A 21,522-nucleotide genomic window follows, 5' to 3' on the forward strand; every position below is an offset into this window, starting at 1 on the left:
CCAGGCAAGATGAACCCCAAAAGACCGACACCAAGACACGTCATAATAACGATGGCAAATGTACAAGACAAAGAGAGAATCTTAAAGGCTGCAAGAGAGAAACAGAGAGTTACCTACAAAGGGTCCCCCATCAGATTATCAAACGATTTCTCAACAGAAACACATCAGGCCAGAAAAGAATGGACGGAAATCTACAAAGTGATGCAAAGCAAAGGACTGAATCCAAGAATACTCTATCCAGCAAGGCTATCATTCAAAATTGAAGGGGAAATAAGAAGCTTCACAGACAAAAAAAGGCTAAGGGAGTTCATCACCACCAAGCCAGCAATGCAAGAAATGCTAAAGGGACTGGTGTAAAAAGAAGAAATAAAAAGCCCAGAAAGAAAGCAGCCACAAAAAAATAGAAATGGCTACAAACAAGTACCTTTCAATAATAACTTTAAATGTAAATGGACTAAATGGTCCAATCAAAAGATATCGAGTGGCTGAATGGATAAAAAAACATGACCCATACATTTGCTGTCTACAAGAGACCCACCTCATTAGAAGGGACTCACACAGACTGAAAGTGAAGGGATGGAAAAATATCTTTCAGGCAAATGGAAATGAAAAAAAAGCTGGGGTAGCAATACTTATATCCGACAAAATAGACCTCAAAGTGAAGGCCATAACCAGAGATAAGGAAGGCCACTTCATAATACTAAAGGGATCAATACAACAAGAGGATATAACCCTGATAAACATATATGCACCCAATGCAGGAGCACCCACATACATAAGAAAACTCCTGGAAGGTATCAGGGGAGAGATCGACAACAATACAATCATAGTAGGGGACTTTAATACACCACTAACATCACTGGATAAATCCGCTAGACAAAAACTCAGCAAAGAAACAGCAATCCTAAATGACTCACTAGATCAGATGGACTTAATTGACATCTTCAGAACACTTCACCCCACAGCTGCGGAATATACATTCCTCTCAGGTGCTCATGGGACATATTCAAAAATAGACCACATATTGGGTCACAAGCAAAGTCTCCACAAATTCAAGAAGATTGAAATCATAAAAAGCATCTTCTCAGACCACGATGGCATAATGTTAGAAATAAACCACAATAAAAACAACCCAAAATACTCAAACACTTGGAAGCTGAATAGCATGTTATTAAATATTGATTGGGTTACCGATGACATCAAAGAAGAAATTAAAAACATCCTGGACACTAATGACAATGAAAACACAACAATCCAAAACCTCTGGGACACAATGAAAGCAGTCCTGAGAGGGAAGTTTATAGCTCTACAGGCCTACCTCAAAAAACAAGAAAAAATGGTAGTTAATCATCTAACTCTACAACTCAAAGAATTAGAAAGAGAGCAACAAGAAAAGCCCAGAGTGAGCAGAAGGAAGGAGATAATAAAGATTAGAGCAGAAATCAATGAAATAGAGACCAAAAAAACAATACAGAAAATCAATGAAACCAAGAGCTGGTTCTTTGAAAGGATAAACAAGATTGACAAACCCCTAGCCAGGCTCACCAAGAAGCAAAGAGAGAGGTCCCAAATAAACCAAATCAGAAATGATAGAGGCGAAATAACAACAGACCCCAAAGAAATACAAATGATTGTTAAACAATACTACGGACAACTCTACTCCAACAAACTAGACAACCTGGAGGAAATGGACAAATTCCTAGAAAAATACAACATTCCAAAACTCAATCAGGAAGAATCTAAAAATCTCAATAGGCCAATAACGATGGAAGAAATTGAAGCAGTCATCAAAAAGCTTCCAGCAAACAAAAGCCCAGGACCAGACGGCTTCTCAGGGGAGTTTTACCAAACTTTTAAGGAAGAACTGAAACCTATCCTCCTCAGATTACTACAAAAAGTCCAAGAGGATGGAACACTTCCAAACACATTTTATGAAGCTAGCATCACCCTAATACCAAAACCAGGTAAAGACAACACAATGAAAGAGAATTACAGGCCAATATCCCTCATGAACATAGATGCCAAAATCCTCAACAAAATCTTAGCAAATCGGATCCAGCAGTACATCAGAAGGATCATACACCATGACCAAGTAGGATTTATCCCAGGGATGCAAGGATGGTACAACATCCGTAAATCAATAAACGTGATACATCACATAAACAAATTGAAAGAAAAAAACCACATGGTCATATCAATTGATGCAGAAAAAGCATTTGACAAAATCCAACACCCATTTTTGATAAAAACTCTCAGCAAGGTGGGAATAGAAGGATCATACCTCAACATAATAAAAGCCATATATGACAGGCCCACAGCCAACATCATACTCAATGGACAAAAACTAACACCATTTCCCCTAAGAACAGGAACAAGACAGGGATGTCCACTCTCTCCACTCCTGTTCAACATAGTCCTGGAAGTATTAGCCATTGCAATTAGACAAGAAGAAGAAATAAAAGGCATCCAAATTGGAAAAGAGGAAGTAAAACTGTCCTTATTTGCAGATGACATGATATTATACATACAGAACCCTAGAGACTCCATCAAAAAACTACTAGACTTAATACATGAATTTGGCAATGTAGCAGGATACAAAATTAACCCCAAGAAATCCGAGGCATTTCTATATACCAATAGTGAACTTGCAGAAAGAGAGATTAGAAAAACAATCCCATTTACCATCGCACCCCAAAAATTAAGATACCTAGGAATAAACTTAACTAAAGAGGTAAAAGACCTCTACTCAGAAAACTATAGGACGTTGAAAAAAGAGATAGAGGAAGACATAAACAGATGGAAGAACATACCATGTTCTTGGATTGGTAGAATCAACATCATTAAAATGTCCATATTACCCAAAGCAATCTATACATTCAACGCACTTCCCATTAAAATACCAATGGCCTTCTTCAAGGATCTAGAACGAACTCTCCAAAAATTCATCTGGAATAAAAAAAGACCCCGAATAGCTGCAGCGATCCTGAGAAAAAACAAAGTAGGTGGGATCTCAATGCCAGATATCAAGCTGTATTACAAAGCCACTGTTCTCAAAACTGCCTGGTACTGGCACAAGAACAGACATATAGATCAGTGGAATAGAATAGAGAGTCCAGAAATTAGCCCGAACCAATATGCTCAATTAATTTTTGACAAAGGAGGCATGAACATACAATGGAGCCAAGATAGTCTCTTCAATAAATGGTGTTGGGAAAATTGGACAGATATATGCAAGAAAATGAAACTAGACCACCAACTTACACCATACACAAGAATAAACTCAAAATGGATAAAGGACTTAAATGTACGACAGGAAACCATAAAAATTCTAGAAGAATACAAAGGCAGCAAAATCTCAGACATATGCCAAAACAATTTCTTCACTGATACAGCTCCTAGGGCAGTTGAAACTAAAGAGAAACTGAACAAATGGGACTACATCAAAATAAAAAGCTTCTGCACAGCAAAAGAAACCATCAACAAAACAACAAGAAAACCCACCTCGTGGGAAAACATATTTGCCAACGTCATATCTGATAAGGGCTTAATCTCCAAAATTTATAGGGAACTCATACAACTTAACAAAAAGAAGATAAACAATCCAATCAAAAAATGGGCCAAGGATCTAAATAGACACCTTTCAAAAGAGGACATTCAGAAAGCCAAGAGACATATGAAAGCATGCTCAAAGTCACTAATCATCCGAGAGATGCAAATCAAAACAACAATGAGGTACCATCTCACACCTGTCAGAATGGCCATCATCAACAAATCAACAAACGACAAGTGCTGGAGAGGATGTGGAGAAAAAGGAACACTTGTGCACTGCTGGTGGGAATGCAGACTGGTGCAGCCACTATGGAAGGCAGTATGGAGGTTCCTCAAAAAATTGGAAATGGAACTCCCATTTGACCCTGTGATCCCACTTCTAGGAATATATCCCAAGAAACCAGAAACACCAATCAGAAAGGATATATGCACCCCGATGTTCATAGCAGCACAATTCACCATAGCTAAGATCTGGAAACAGCCTAAGTGCCCATCAGTAGATGAATGGATTAGAAAGCTGTGGTACATCTACACGATGGAATACTATGCTGCTGTAAAAAAGAAGGAATTCTTACCATTTGCAACAGCATGGATGGAACTGGAGAGCATTATGCTAAGTGAAATAAGCCAGTCAATGAAGGAAAAATACCACATGATCTCACTCATTCATGGATAATAAAGACCATTACAAACTTTTGAACAATAATAGATACAGAGGCAGAGCTGCCTCAAACTGATTGTCAAACTGCAGTGGGAAGGCCAGGGAGGGTTGGGGGGGAGGAGGGAGGGGATTAAGAGATCAACCGAAGGACTGGTATGCATCCATATAACCATAACTAATGGACATAAGACACTGGGGGGTAAGGGAGGGCAGGGGTCTGTCAAGGGCAGGGGGGAAAAAAGGACACTTATGTAATACACTTTGTAATACTTTTAGCGAAAAATAAAAAAAAATAAATAAATAAAATTTAAAAAAAAAAAAAAAATTCAAAAAAAAAAAAAACAAAGTTGGAGAGATCATAATACCTGATATCAAACTATACTGCAAGGCCACTGTAATCAAAACAGCCTGGTAATGACACAAGAACAGGCATATAGATCAATGGAATAGAAGAGAGCCCAGAAATAAACCCACATCTTTATGGTCAATTAATATTTGCAAAGGAGGCCAAGAGCATATAATGGAGTAAAGACAGTCTCTTCAATAAATGTTGGGAAAATTGGACAGGCACATGCAAAAAAAATGAAATTAGACCACCTTCTTATTACACACACAAGAATAAACTCAAAATGGGTTAAAGACTTACATGTAAGATTCCAAACCATAAAAATCCTAGAAGAAAAATTTCAGACATTTCTCATAGCAATATTTTTGCTAATATATTTCCATGGACAAGGGAAACAAAGGAGAAAAGCAAATGGAACTACATCAAACTAAAAAGCTTCTGCACAACCAAAGAAGCCATCAACAAAACAAAAAGGGAACCCCCTGAATGGAAGAACATATTTGCCAATAATACAACTGACAAGGGGTTAATATCCAAAATATATAAAGAACTTATACAACTCAACACCAGAAAGACAAACAACCCAAACAAAACATGGGCAAAGGACCTGAATAGACACTTCTCCAAAGAGGACATACAGATGGCCAATAGACATATGAAAAAATGCTCAATGTCACTAATCATCAGAGAGATGCAAATTAAAGCCATGAGATACCACCTCACACCTACCAGAATGCCTATCATCAATTAATCAACAAACAAGAAGTGTTGTCAAGGATGTAGAGAAAAGGGAACTCTAGTGCACTGCTGGAGGGGATGTAGACTGATGCAGCCACTGTGGAAAACAGTACAGCGTTTCCTCAAAAAATTAAAAACAGCCCTAGCTGGTTTGGCTCAGTGGATAGAGCTTTGGCCTGTGGACTAAAGGATCCCGGGTTCAATTCTGGTCAAGGGAACATGCCCAGGTTGTGGGCTCAATCCCAAGTGGGGGCGTGCAGGAGGCAGCCATTCAATGACTCTCTCTCATCATTGATGTTTCTATATCTCTCTCCCTATCCCTTCCTCTCTGAAATCAATAAAAATATATTTTAATAAAAATTAAAACGGAACTGGCCTTTTGACCCGGCGATCCCTTTTCTGGGAATATGTCCTAAGAAACTCAAAAACATTAATTCAAAAGAATATATGCACCCCTATGTTCATTGCAGTGCTATTTACAATAGCCAATATCTGGAAACAGCCCAAGTGTGCATCAGTAGATGAGTAGATAAAAAAGCTGTGGTACATTTACACAATGAAATACTACTAGACCATAAGCAAAAGGAAATCTTACCTTTTGTGACAGTATGGATGGAGATTATTATGCTAAGTGAGATAAACCAGCCAGAGAAAGACAAATACCATATGATCTCACTTACATGTAGAATCTAATGAACAAAATAAACTGACAAACAAAATAAAACAGACTCACAGATAATAGAGAACAGACTAATAGCTATCACAGGGAGGGTGGTTGGAGGACTGGATGAAAGAAGGTGAAGGAATTAAACAAAAAATAGATATATACGACACATACAACAGTGTGGTGACAGCCAGAGGGGAAGGGGGGTGGTGTAGGTGGAGGTGGGCAAAGTGGAGGAAAATGAGGAAGAAAAGAGACTTTGCTTGGGTGGGTACATGATGTAGGGTGAAAATTTTTTGTTGAGTTGTACACTTGAAGTATGCTTTTGCTAGCCAATATCACCCCACTATATTCAAGTTAAAAAAATAATTTTGTACTAAATGGTATTAGTATATTGCTTTTATTATAAATACTTTCTATAAAATAGAGTTCCAAAGCACAAACTATTTCTGCATTTGTTAAATTATTACTGGTATTATAAGGTGAAACAGAAATATAAGTAATTTAGAAAGTAACTGTGATGTCATAGATACAAAGCACCATCTCAGATTCCGTAAAATCCTGACATCATAGTTGGAAGTAGAAATCTTTGCATTCTAAATCTAACCTTCACATGTGACTTGACTTCTCCAAATCATTTCTAAATACTCAACCTGAAAAATACCACCAACTGCACTGTGTTGCTAAGAGAAAGAAATGAGACTGTGTATACAAGAAGTTCTCAACTCTGTGCTTAGCATAAGATAGTACTGGCCATTATTGCTGTTTGTTATTGAAGGGAAAAGCATGTAGCAACCACACCTAAAGGAATTAAACTTGAGCAATACCCTCACAGGTCTTTAAAGGTCTATCCAAAGAGTGAAATGAGACTACCAAAAAAAAAAAAAAAAAAAGGAAATTTACAAAACCATATGAACAGGTTCTCCAAGGTCTAGTATACTTTATCACAATTTTTTTAAAAAATCTAAGTTCTGTTCTGACTTGAGCATACAATGTCTAAGATTTCATATGCAAGACATTTACTACTTCATCTCTCAATATCCTGAAGACAAAATAAATCTTTTAATAAGAATTAATTAATATTTTAATAAGAAAACTCTAATATGTTCATTAACATTTTCTGCAAAAGTAGAAAATTGGAAACAGGCTAATGTCCCTCAATATAGAAAATATATGAAAAAAATAAGCAGCTATAAAGAGAATAAGAGGAATTTATATATACTAATATGGAATGATCTAAGACATGTTATCAAGTTAAAAAAAAATACATAAAACATAAAATATGACTATGTTTAGACAACCAAAAAATAACTTATGTTACATTGCATACATATTTATGTACTTAAATTCATACACAAAGAATTGAAAGTATGCAAGCAATGGTGACCTCTTAGTTTTCCTCTGAATAATTCTGTTATTTGACTATTTCAGTGAGACTGTATTTATGTATTACTTGTGTAGTTTATGACCCTCAAGGAAAGTTAGCCAATAAATACACTAGGCTAAAATAAAAATAAGTTTTAGAAAGCACTATAGTTTACAAAAGGATTTTATATTTTAAATAAATCCTCTAACACGTTACCTAATTTGATCCCCACAATAAGCTTATAGAATTTAAGGTAGTATCCTTATTTTAAAAGTGAGAACACTCAAGTATTTATTAATTAACAATTAATAAGTACAGCGCCCAAATGTAAACATGGTCTACTGACTCTAAATCCAGTGTTCTGGCCTTGAGGCTACAGTACCTCCATGCCCTGGAAACGCTAATATCTACACCAAGGCTCTCAGTCTCTGCAGCGCTTCCATTCACACAAAAGTTCCACATGAAAGTTCACAGTGCAGAGAAAAAAGGCACTAGAGGAGTCAAAGACCTGGGTTCTAGTCTTTTTTTTTTTTTTTTCAAGCAGGAGAATATCAAGTTTTAATACATACATACACATGGGGAATTCATAAAGCATGAAAACCCCATAAAAATTCCAAAGATGGTGAGGCAATATTTGGGTATATAACACATTTTTTAACAAAGGAGAAAGTGGGGAAGGGTTATTCAATTTCAGAAGTGAGACTGTACAACTTATAGGTAGTTCAGGAAGAGGCAAGGGACATGAGGGTGCAGGCCCGTCTAAAGCCTTCTATTTATCAACCTTAATTCAAATTAGGCTAAGGTGACATCCTAAGCTCTCCTTCCTGAAGCAAGTTTCTCTGAATCTCTTGGTTCTTTCCGGGTCTTGTTTTTCAATAAACACCTTAAAATTAACATCAGAATCTTGGTTGTAGGTCTTTGCTTTTCATCATTTTGAATATTTCTTGCCAATCTCTTCTGGTCTGCAAAGTTTCTGTTGAGAAATCAGCTAACAGTCTTATCAGAGCTTCCTTGTAGATAACTGCTTTTCTCTTACTGCTTTTAAGGTTCTCTCTTTGTTTTGAACCTTTTGCATTTTAATTATGATGTGTCTTGGTGTGGGCCTCTTTGGGTTAATCTGTGTTTCCTGAACTTGTATGTCTATTTCCTTCACCAAGTTAGGCAAGTTTTCTGTCATTATTTTTTCAAATAGGTTTACAATTTCTTGCTCTTGCTCTTCTTCTCCTGGCACCGCCATGATGTGAATGTTGGTATGTTTGAAGTTGTCCCAGAGGCTCCTTATACTATCCTCATCTTTTCAGATTATTTTTGTTTTGTTTTGCTGTTCTGATTGGGTATTTTTTGCTTCCTTATATTCCAAATCTCTGATTTGATACTCAGCTTCATCTACTCCACTCTTGATTCCCTATAATGTATTCTTCATTTCAGTTCATGTATTTTTTATTTCTGACAGGTTCTTTTCTATGGTTTTTATCTCCATTTTTATGTTTTCTATCTCTTTGTTGAAGTTCTCACTAAGTTCATCTACTCTTCCCCAAAGTTCCTTGACATCCTTATAACCAGTGTTTTGAACTCTGCATTTTGTTTAGTTCTTTTTCTGGAGTTTTGTTCTTTTCTTTAATTTGGAACATGTTTCTAGCCTTGATTAAATCACCACTAAGACTTCATGGTAAATCTAACTCTATGCCCAGGATTTTCTGTGGCTGCACATCAGATTCCACAGTAATATTTTTAATATTAATACCCAGGCCTGACCTCCAGAAATCAAGATGTAATTGGTGAGGTATTAGCACATTTATTAGAAGCTCCCCAGGTTTACTAAGGTGTAACTTGGTTAAGACCACAACTTTAAGACTTAATATACCTATCTGATCAAAATCCTATATAATAAAGAACTAATATGCTAATTAGACCGAACAGCAGAACGACTATCCGAGCTACTGTCCGGACGACCTTCTGAATGAGGCCGGGGCTGCAAGGGCCGAGGCAGCCAGGGCTGCCAGGGCTGCCAGGGCTGCGAGGGCTGAGCCTCTTGCACAAATTTCGTGGATCGAGCCTCTAGTAAGACATAAAAATCCTTTGTGCTAGGTACTTTGCAGATATGAAAACATGTTATGGGAAAACATCTTATAAATAATACATGCTTTACAAATGTAAAGGAATTATTATTCATTCATTCAAACATGTACTATATCTTCTTCTAAGTGCCAGGCATGTGCTTAGGATGGAGAGGAAAGACATTGCCCTCAAGAAGCTGGGAAGCTATCACATCCTTAACTACTGAACAGTGAAACCACAGCAGCAGCAACACAAAGATGGTGATGACCAGCCCAGCCCTGGGACAAAGGTGCACAGGGGTTATGGTGAGAAGACGGCTTAGAGAGGCCTGCACAGAAGAGACCCTTGGGCTAGATCTTGGCATTTACATCACACCCAGGCAAGTATTGAGGAGAACCAAAGGTTCTCAGGGAGAGGTGTTGGGATCCTGGAGGTACCTGAGACCTTTTCAGGAGGTCTGTGAGGTTGAAATTATTTTAATAATAAAACTAAGACACATCCCAAATTAGAAATAACCCAAATTCCCTCCAACTTGTAAATAGACAAACTGCAGTATATTCATACACTGGAGTAAGGTTCAGCAATAAAAAGGAACAAATTAGTGATACACACAACAGCATTGGATGAATCTCAAATGCATTATGTTAAAGGAAAGAAGCCAGACTCAAACGGCTATGGTTCCATTTATGTGGCATTTGGGCACAAGCAAACTAAAGGGCTAGGAAATAGGTCAGAGGGTATGAGGCTAAAGGTAGAACATTTTGGGGAAATGGAAATGTTCTATAACTTCATTGTGGTTACACAACCATACGTGTTTGTCAAAACCCAGAGAAGAACTGCACACTAAAAAGGGTGGGTTTCACTTTATATGTTATACCTCAATAAATCTTAACGTTTAAAAATAACACCGTGCTACCTGCCTGTTTCACTCTCATTTTCACACAATTGTACCATGTTCCCCAGAAGCTGCATGACTGGGATTATGTCATCACTCTGCACTAAGGAAATGTATATTCCCTTGGGGTTTTTTTTATTTTAATTTATTTTTTCCATCACCATTTATCCCATCTATGCCCTCTTCCACCTCCACCCACCTCCCTACCCCTGCAGTCACCACACTGTTGTCCATGTCCACGAGTTCTCTCTTTTTTTTTCTTTTTTGCTCAATGCCTCCACCACCCCACCAATACCACCACCCCCACCACCACCTCGAGCTGTCTGCCTGCTCTCTATCTGAGTCTGTCTCTATTTTGCTTGGTAGTTCAGTTTGTTCATTAAATTCCACATGTGAGTGAAATCATATGGTTCTTGTCTTCCTCTGACTGGCTTATTTCATTTAGCATAATGTTCTCCAGGTCCATCATGCTGTCTCAAAGGGTAAAATTCTCTTCCTTTTTACAGCAGAGTAGTATTCCATTGTGTAAATTTTTCTCGGTTTTAATTTCAATAGTGAAGAATATAATCAACCTAAGCAAAAGTTCTCTTGGGGCCTCAACAATTTAACAATATAAAGGGATTCTGAGACCAAAAAGTTTGAGAATCACTGCCATAGATAACAGGGAGGCCCTGAAATGTTCTAAGCAGAGAGTAATAAGGCCCAGCTTTACAAAGAGTGATGCAGGAAAATTAGTTAAGAAGTTACTGCAAAGCTCTGATTAAGGCTGACCTCAGGGTGCACAGGAAAGAAATTATGTCCACACATCACCTGTGGTGTGTTACAAACCCTGAGCCAGTTCCTCCCCACTGTGCTGTCTTTGCTGGTGTGCTAATAATGCTTTCCAGACTAAATCCTGCTAACTGGCAATGTAGGTAGGAAACTAAATCTGCTATAAGAGGCATCCTACAATGCATTACTGATAAGTGATTTTTGGATTATTCGCTCAATTGCCAATCATTTAAAACTGAGTTTCACATATTTTAAAATTGGAAAGTCACCAGCCTAAAGAGGTATAGAAACTAATTTAGAAGTGACTCACTACCTCAAAGTAAATTAGGGAAATTAAGTAATTGCTTAAAAAGCCGATATATTACTTCTCTGAAATGTGCTTTCATTTGCATCCAGAAACACTATGACAATCCCAACTCAGCACAATTTTTTCTGTGCAATCAATGTGGGGTTTTGGGGGTGTTTTTCTTGAAGGAGAGAGAGGGAAAGTGTTTGGTTTTGGTCTGCACAGTTCCCTTTCCTCCTGGGAAAATTCATTTCTGAGTTCTAACCCTGTAAATTGTCAATTATCTCAGGTGCAGATCTTTTTCTCTAATCTTCTCATGCCCAGAATTATTATAAATACTTTGGGATGCCACAAAGGTAGAGAAATTAACCTTAAAACCATCCATGTCATTAAGTTCTAAATATATAGAAAATACATGAAAGGATGGATAGATAGATAGATAGATAGATAGATAGATAGACGATAGATCAATTAATCAATCTGGGAGGAAAATGGCAGGTATTAGAGCAGTGGTTCTGAGCCTTCCTAATGCCACGACCCTTTAATACAGTTCCTCATGTTGTGGGGACCCCCAACCATAAAATTATTTTTGTTGCTACTTCATAACTGTAATTTTGCTTCTGTTATGAATCGTAATGTAAATATCTGATATGCAAGATGTATTTTCATTGTTACAATCTGAACATAATTAAAGCAAAGTGATTAATCACAAAAGCAATATGTAATGATTGATACTTCTTGAGAGAGGAAGCAAGATGGCGGCGATATAGGCAGACGCGTCCCAGGTCTTGTCCCGGAGCAAACGGAGTAAGCAGCTGAAACTAATAACACCCACCCCGAATTGGCAAATTTACTCAGCTGGTGAGACGGCTTGCAGCCTGGAAGGGCAGACCTCCCCTGGAAAGGTTAAAAACCAGGGATCTGGGCAGGAAAGTTTGCCAGACCTGAGCCCAGAGGGTCGGAGGGAGACCGCATGGCAGACAGCCGCGCCTCTTGGGACAGACACAGACCCTGACCAGGGTAAGGAGTTCCGCGGGTTTGCTGGCGCCAGGAGATTTGAGATTTGGATTTTGTGATTGCGGAGAACTGAGACTAAAGGGGGCATCCTGAGGAACTGATCAGACCGTGCAGTGCCCATAAGAGAGGAGCGTTTCCCAGACCATGCAGTGCTGGTAAGAGGAGCGTTTCCCAGACCGGTAAGAGGAGCGTTTCCGCGGCCAGCCGGCGTTTGTCTGTTTCTTTGTTTTCACTGAACCCTGCTCATAGGACAGTTCGGATACAGACACTCACCTGTGCTGAAGAGAGGGTGAAGGTGCAGACGAGGGGAATCTGGGGAGAGGCTGAGGAAAGAGGGGGAGCCGGAGGAGGTGGCAGCGAATTGAGTGCTGAGACCCCCCTGGGCCCAGGACTGGGGCAGCCATTCCTCCAGAGGGTGGAATTCCTCCCCCCAGCCCCCCAGGCAAGGAGCACAGCCACACCCAGATTCCACCCTGTATGAGATAAAGGACTAAAACAAGCTGATTAGTCCCTGGGAGTTACCAGGGTCTGGCCTATAGAGGGATTTTCAGTCCCACCAACAACACAGAGCAGGGTAAGGATTAAAACAGGATAGAGAAGCTGTATAGCCTCAGAGGCCAACCCAAAAACACTGCCACCCAGAGGTTGAGCCACAAACTGACTCTTAGGGGAATACAAATTAAGGCAGACTGGATCACAAATACGGCCTGCTTTAAAATCAGGACTGTGATTTACAACACGGAGGAACAGTGTAATGCAGGCAACACTCTCCTAAATACCTGGCAGGACCAAGGCGAACCAGGCTGAAGAGTAGAAGAACCGAAAGACCATCACTACTGCAAATTTTTTCTTTTTCTTTTTCTTTTTAAGTTTTTCACCTTTTTACTAAGAAACCAATTTTTTTTTTCTCTTTTTCTTCTTTTTCCATCACCTGATTTTACCCTTTCAATTACCACATTTTTATTTTTAACCAGTATTATTACTCCTACCATTTTACCATTTTTTAAAGTGCCATTTTATTTTCTCTTTATTTTCTTTTGGGATTAGTGTTCTCCATTCTATTTTCATCGTTCCTTTAGCATTAATTTTCCCTATCTCAATTCCACCTCTTTGCTAAAACCCTCTTCCTTACTTTTCCCCTTTTGGTGTCCTGTTTCTCTTACCCTATTCCTGCTCCAGACTTTCCCAATTCCCTCTTTTTACCCCCTGTCTAATTCCACCCTACTTATATATCCTATTTCCAATCTACTGCTCTTAATCCTTATACACCTATTCTTTATCCTTCTTCACTTTCCAACCATTTTTTTTTCTCTCTTATCTTTCTATTGTTTTCTTGATTGTTGAATATATTGGGCTTTTTTTTTTTTTTTTTTTTTTTTTTTAATTTGTTTGTTTGTTTTGTTTTGTGTTTTTTCTTCTTTTTTAGGACTGGTTGTGAGGTTGTTTTTCTTTTTCTTTTTCTTTTTCTTTTTTTTTTCTGCTGGTTTTTCCCTTCCCTCCCCCACCCCACCCCAGCTATTTTTGTGCTTCTGTTTTCCCTTACCCCTCTGGATATTATTGGTGGTTTGTAGTTTGCATTCATCTCCAGGGATCTGTTGCTGGAATTTGTTGAGATTAGTGGCAGTTCTATTGGAGTTTGTTCCTCATACGGGGAGTCTCTTCCCCACTTCTACTTCATTCTCTTTTTTCGCTCTCTTTTTTTCCCCCCTCTTTTTTCCCAATTCTATTTTTGCACTCCTTTTTTGTTTGTTTTTTTCTTATTTTTCTTTTCTGTTCTCTCTTTTATCTTCTTCTCTTCTTTCTCCCTTATCCCCTAATTCTCTTAATTCGGGTGGTCACCTTTATTTGGAGTTATTAATATTGTGAATATTCTTGTGTTCAGTGCCTGGTACGTTGTGCCTTGCTCTGTTGTATTTTGTGCCTTTAAATCAACGCAGCAGATCCAAGCAACAGCAGCCCCCTGATCACCGCAGCCTCCTGATCACCACAGCCTCCTGATCACCACACCCTCTGTCTGTGGAACAGCAACTGTACGTGAAGCCTCCCCCCACCAGCCAGAAGAGCCAACACAGCTGTGAACAACACCCACCAGAGGAGCTGCTGCCAACTGGAAAGCAGCTGCTACCGCAACCGTCTGAGCAGCAACCACAACCCAAGGAGCCCCTGCCACCCAGGGAGCAGCCACTGAACACCTCAACATCTACATATGTCAGCGAGATCAAACATGGGTAGGCAAAGAAACCCCCAAAGGAAAGAAAAGGAGGACTCGCCAGAAAAGCAGCTAAGTGAGACAGAGATATGCAACATGACGGAAAAAGAATTCAGAATAAGGTTCCTAGAGTACATGCACCACATGTTCAAGAAGCAAGAAGAAACAGATGAAAAACTCAACTACTTATGCAAGAAGCTAGAAGAAACAGATGAAAAAATCAACAACTTAAGTAAGTCCCAAGAAGAAATGAAGAGTGACATAGCTTCAATAAAAAACTCCATTGAAAGTATCAACAGTAGACTGGGAGAAGCGGAGGACCGAATTAGTGAATTAGAAGACAAGGAAGCAAAACACACTCAAACTGTACGGCAAATGGAGAAAAAAATTAAAAGACAGGAGGAGAGCCTAAGGGAGCTTTGGGACAACATGAAACGAAACAACATACGAATAATAGGGGTGCCAGAACAACAGAAAGATGAACATGGATTAGAAAACCTATTCGAAGAAATAATATCAGAAAACTTCCCTGAGGTGGGGAAGAAAAAAGTCACACAAGCCCAGAGAGTCCCAAACAAGGTGAACCCGAAAAGACCCACACCAAGACACATCATAATTACCATGGCAAATGTTCAGGATAAAGAGAGAATCTTACAGGCTGCAAGAGAGAGACGGAAAGTAACATACAAGGGATCTCCCATTAGATTATCAAATGATTTCTCAACAGAAACACATCAGGCCAGAAAAGAATGGACGGAAATCTACAAAGTGATGCAAAGCAAAGGACTGAATCCAAGAATACTCTATCCAGCAAGGCTATCATTCAAAATTGAAGGGGAAATAAGAAGCTTCACAGACAAAAAAGGGCTAAGGGAGTTTATCACCACCAAGCCAGCCATGCAAGAAATGCTAAAGGGACTGGTGTAAAAAGAAGAAATATCAAGCTCAGAAAGAAAACAGCCACACACACACACACAAAAAGAAATGGCTACAAACAAATACCTTTCAATAATAACTTTAAATGTAAATGGACTAAATGCTCCAACCAAAAGACATCGAGTGGCTGAATGGATAAAAAAACATGACCCATACATCTGCTGTCTACAAGAGACCCACCTCATTAGAAGGGACTCACACAGACTGAAAGTGAAGGGATGGAAAAATATCTTTCACGCAAATGGAAAGGAAAAGAAAGCTGGGGTAGCTATACTTATATCTGACAAAGTACATCTCAAAGTGAAGGCCATAACCAGAGATAAGGAAGGCCACTTCATAATACTAAAGGGATCAATACAACAAGAAGATATAACCCTGGTAAACATATATGCACCCAATGCAGGAGCACCCACATACATAAGAAAACTTCTGGAAGATATCAGGGGAGAGATCGACAACAATACAATCATAGTAGGGGACTTTAATACACCACTGACATCACTGGATAAATCCGCTAGACAAAAACTCAGCAAAGAAACAGCAACCCTAAATGACTCACTAGATCAGATGGACTTAATTGACATCTTCAGAACACTTCACCCCACAGCTGCGGAATATACATTCCTCTCAGGTGCTCATGGGACATATTCAAAAATAGACCACATATTGGGTCACAAGCAAAGTCTCCACAAATTCAAGAAGATTGAAATCATAAAAAGCTTCTTCACAGACCACGATGGCATAATGTTAGAAATAAACTACAATAAAAACAACCCAAAATACTCAAACACTTGGAAGCTGAATAGCATGTTATTAAATATTGATTGGGTTACCGATGACATCAAAGAAGAAATTAAAAACATCCTGGACACTAATGACAATGAAAACACAACAATCCAAAACCTCTGGGACACAATGAAAGCAGTCCTGAGAGGGAAGCTTATAGCTCTACAGGCCTATCTCAAAAAACAAGAAAAAATGGTAGTCAATCATCTAACTCTACAACTCAAAGAATTAGAAAGAGAGCAACAAGAACACCCCAGAGTGAGCAGAAGGAAGGAGATAATAAAGATTAGAGCAGAAATCAATGAAATAGAGACCAAAAAAACAATACAGAAAATCAATGAAACCAAGAGCTGGTTCTTTGAAAGGATAAACAAGATTGACAAACCCCTAGCCAGGCTCACCAAGAAGCAAAGAGAGAGGTCCCAAATAAACCAAATCAGAAATGATAGAGGCGAAATAACAACAGACCCCACAGAAATACAAATGATTGTTAAACAATACTACGAGCAACTCTACTCCAACAAACTGGACAACCTGGAGGAAATGGACAAATTCCTAGAAAAATACAACATTCCAAAACTCAATCAGGAAGAATCTAAAAACCTCAATAGGCCAATAACTATGGAAGAAATTGAAGCAGTCATCAGAAAGCTTCCAGCAAACAAAAGCCCAGGGCCAGACGGCTTCACAGGGGAGTTCTACCAAACATTCAAGGAAGAACTAAAACCTACCCTCCTCAGACTACTACAAAAAATTCAAGAGGAAGGAACGCTTCCAAGCTCATTCTATGAAGCCAGCATCACCCTAATACCAAAACCAGGTAAAGACATCACAATGAAAGAGAATTACAGGCCAATATCCCTCATGAACATAGATGCCAAAATCCTCAACAAAATCTTAGCAAATCGGATCCAGCAGTACATCAGAAGGATCATACACCATGACCAAGTAGGATTCATCCCAGAGATGCAAGGATGGTACAACATCCGTAAATCAATAAATGTGATACATCACATAAACAAATTGAAAGAAAAAAACCACATGGTCATATCAATTGATGCAGAAAAAGCATTCGACAAAATCCAACACCCATTTTTGATAAAAACTCTCAGAAAGGTGGGAATAGAAGGATCATACCTCAACATAATAAAAGCCATATATGACAGGCCCACTGCCAACATCATACTCAATGGACAAAAACTAACACCATTTCCCCTAAGAACAGGAACAAGACAGGGATGCCCACTCTCACCACTCCTGTTCAACATAGTACTGGAAGTATTAGCCATTGCAATTAGGCAAGAAGAAGGAATAAAAGGCATCCAAATTGGAAAAGAGGAAGTAAAACTGTCCTTATTTGCAGATGACATGATATTATACATACAAAACCCTAGAGACTCCATCAAAAAGCTACTAGACTTAATACATGAATTTGGCAATGTAGCAGGATACAAAATTAACCCCAAGAAATCTGAGGCATTTCTATACACCAACAGTGAACTTTCAGAAAGGGAGATCAGAAAAACAATCCCATTTACCATCGCACCAAAAAAATTAAGATACCTAGGAATAAACTTAACTAAAGAGGTTAAAGACCTCTACTCAGAAAACTACAGGACGTTGAAAAAAGAGATAGAGGAAGACATAAACAGATGGAAGAACATACCATGTTCTTGGATTGGTAGAATCAACATCATTAAAATGTCCATACTACCCAAAGCAATCTATACATTCAACGCACTTCCCATTAAAATACCAATGGCCTTCTTCAAAGATCTAGAACGAACTCTCCAAAAATTCATCTGGAATAAAAAAAGACCCCGAATAGCTGCAACGATCCTGAGAAAGAACAAAGTAGGTGGGATCTCAATGCCAGATATCAAGCTGTATTACAAAGCCACTGTTCTCAAAACTGCCTGGTACTGGCACAAGAACAGACATATAGATCAGTGGAATAGAATAGAGAGTCCAGAAATTAGCCCGAACCAATATGCTCAATTAATTTTTGACAAAGGAGGCATGAACATACAATGGAGCCAAGATAGTCTCTTCAATAAATGGTGTTGGGAAAATTGGACAGACATATGCAAGAAAATGAAACTAGAACACCAACTTACACCATACACAAGAATAAACTCAAAATGGATAAAGGACTTAAATGTACGACAGGAAACCATAAAAATTCTAGAAGAATACAAAGGCAACAAAATCTCAGACATATGCCAAAACAATTTCTTCACTGATACAGCTCCTAGGGCAGTTGAAACTAAAGAGAAACTGAACAAATGGGACTACATCAAAATAAAAAGCTTCTGCACAGCAAAAGAAACCATCAACAAAACAACAAGAAAACCCACCTCGTGGGAAAACATATTTGCCAACGTCATATCGGATAAGGGCTTAATCTCCAAAATTTATAGGGAACTCATACAACTTAACAAAAAGAAGATAAACAATCCAATCAAAAAATGGGCAAAGGATCTAAATAGACACCTTTCAAAAGAGGACATTCAGAAAGCCAAGAGACATATGAAAACATGCTCAAAGTCACTAATCATCCGAGAGATGCAAATCAAAACAACAATGAGGTACCATCTCACACCTGTCAGAATGGCCATCATCAACAAATCAACAAACGACAAGTGCTGGAGAGGATGTGGAGAAAAAGGAACACTTGTGCACTGCTGGTGGGAATGCAGACTGGTGCAGCCACTATGGAAGGCAGTATGGAGGTTCCTCAAAAAATTGGAAATGGAACTCCCATTTGACCCTGTGATCCCACTACTAGGAATATATCCCAAGAAACCAGAAACACCTATCAGAAAGGATATATGCACCCAGATGTTCATAGCAGCACAATTCACCATAGCTAAGATCTGGAAACAGCCTAAGTGCCCATCAGTAGATGAATGGATTAGAAAACTGTGGTACATCTACACGATGGAATACTATGCTGCTGTTAAAAAGAAGGAACTCCTACCATTTGCAACATCATGGATGGAACTGGAGAGCATTATGCTAAGTGAAACAAGCCAGTCAATGAAGGAAAAATACCACATGATCTCACTCATTCATGGATAATAAAGACCATTACAAACTTTTGAACAATAATAGATACAGAGGCAGAGCTGCCTCAAACTGATTGTCAAACTGCAGTGGGAAGGCCAGAGAGAGTTGGGGGGCAGGAGGGAGGGGAGTAAGAGATCAACCGAAGGACTTGTATGCATGCATATAAGCATAACTAATGGACATAAGACACTGGGGGGTAAGGGAGGGTAGTGGTTTGTCAAGGGCGGGGGGGGGGGGAAAAGGATACTTATGTAATACCCTTTGTAATACTTTAAGAGGAAAATAAAAAAATAAAAAAATAAAAAAATAAAAAAAAAAAAAAAAAAGCAATATGTAATGATATATGTGTTTTCCGATGGTCTTAGGCAACCCCTGTGAAAGGGTCGTTCGACCCCCAAAGGAGTCGCAACCCACAGGTTGAGAACCACTGTATTAGAGGAAAGGATGATTTCCTTCCCCTAAAAGAAACAAAAACTTATAGTTTTACAAGCCACTTTAAATGGGCATGAATATGTTTTAACTGCCACCACATATAGCTTCTCTAAATATTCCGTGTAGCCAACCCCACTGACACGTCTTAGGGAATCCCAAACATGTAAAAACCTGTCTGGAAAATTCAATGTGCCACCTATACATGTGAAAGGGGGCAAGGGTAACTCTACACTTCTGCCAAAGTAGCTGTGTATTGTTATAAAGAAAATTAGATCCTTACCTGAAAGTATAGTCCTTTTGATCTACCTCTGACATAAAAATCTTGGAAATTAGGTTACAGTCAGTACTACAGCAGATTCCAATTTGAAACTGAACCTGTGGATTGAAAAGAGGAAAATAATTAATTTGAAATACATGCCCAATGAAGATAAAAACATCAATCTGATCAAAGATGAAATTTCCTACACTTGTTGAAGCCAAATGGTTTCTGCAGGAAACCTGTTTTCTGTGACTCAAATCCAAAAGGGAAAATGTGGGTGGCTCTTCCTGTCTTACCACCAAGAGTCAGCCAATTGGCTGGTGAAGTTTTCACACAACGGAAGCTCAAACTCTAGCCTTCCATCTGCTCCAATACTGTCATACCTTAGCGAAATGAAAGAGGAATAAAGGCTTTCTTCAGACTCACAGTAAGTCTTTAATGGAATACCTTGGCTTATTCTATCTGAGCAAAGTGCCAAGTTCTTCAAAACTTCAAATCCAGACAATGTGAAAAATAATGAGAGCAAAATCACAAAATAATTCAGGGACTTGAGAACTATCTCTGACTTTGGAGCTATGATTTATGAAAAATGACAAGTGAATCTCTCTTGGGTGCTAAGCGACAATAGGAGCGTAACTGTGGAGCAGGGGCTTCCAGCCCAGCCATCTTACCCAGACTGCACTTCTTCCCCACCAAAGTCACTCACCATTTGCCAAGACGTGCCTTCCAACACATACCATATATGAACTGCTAAACACAACTCTGCCAGGCTGGGGTAAGAATTCAATAATTCAATAGGGTATTTCTGCATCTCCACCTAGAGCTAGTAAACTGGCTGGTGTGATACAGACTTAACTGAAAACACACACAACAGTATGCACGCCTTCCAGGAGAAAAAGAGCACGGGTATGTGATACTAGCATGGGAAAACAATCGTGTATAGTAAGTCCTCAATTAACGTCGCCAATAGGTTCTGCAGCTTTAAGTGAAATGACATATAATATGACCAATTTTGCCACAAATAAAATTTAAGTTTCTAGGCATCTCATCAACATTATAATGAGACATTATTAGAGGACCTGCTATACACACATCTGCCAAAGGCCTCCTATAATTTACACCTACAATCAAAAAAATAATCTGCAAGCACAAGGCAATAAAAACTCAGATGGCTACTTCCAACAGTAATACTGGGACTCCAAGTGGCAAACTGCTCAGGGTTAACAACTGTCCATTACCTAAACATTGCAGGCCCAATATGAAAATTCTTCATGTCTTAGAGGTTGTCTCAAAATGCTAAGAGTCTCACATAAAGGACCTTTTGTGAGCCACCAGGGACTGCTAGGCAAGTTCTCGCCTGGTTTCTCTGGTAGTCACGCAGGAAACTCACTGACCAGACGAAAGCAAGGGGTACTGGCTCCCAAAATCTTCACCTCCAGGGAACTGTTTTGTGTGGAGACAATGAAACCTGAAATAACGC

General features: G+C 38.9%; 1 protein-coding gene across 13 annotated transcripts in view; it reads right to left on the minus strand.

Annotated features, from left to right (window-relative positions):
* Nucleotides 1-21,522, minus strand: part of SIPA1L1 (signal induced proliferation associated 1 like 1) — a 433,934-nt gene that overhangs the window by 285,527 nt on the left and 126,885 nt on the right. For all 13 annotated transcript variants that reach the window (XM_070417275.1, XM_070417272.1, XM_070417284.1 and 10 more), the window contains one exon: nucleotides 20,064-20,158. The gene's annotated coding sequence lies outside the window, so the exon portion shown is untranslated. The remainder of the gene's footprint in view (nucleotides 1-20,063; nucleotides 20,159-21,522) is intronic.

This window comes from Myotis yumanensis, unplaced genomic scaffold (genome assembly GCF_028538775.1).
Source record: "Myotis yumanensis isolate MYYU_CA2020_CCGP unplaced genomic scaffold, mMyoYum1.0.hap1 SCAF_1, whole genome shotgun sequence".
Taxonomy (NCBI): domain Eukaryota; kingdom Metazoa; phylum Chordata; class Mammalia; order Chiroptera; family Vespertilionidae; genus Myotis; species Myotis yumanensis.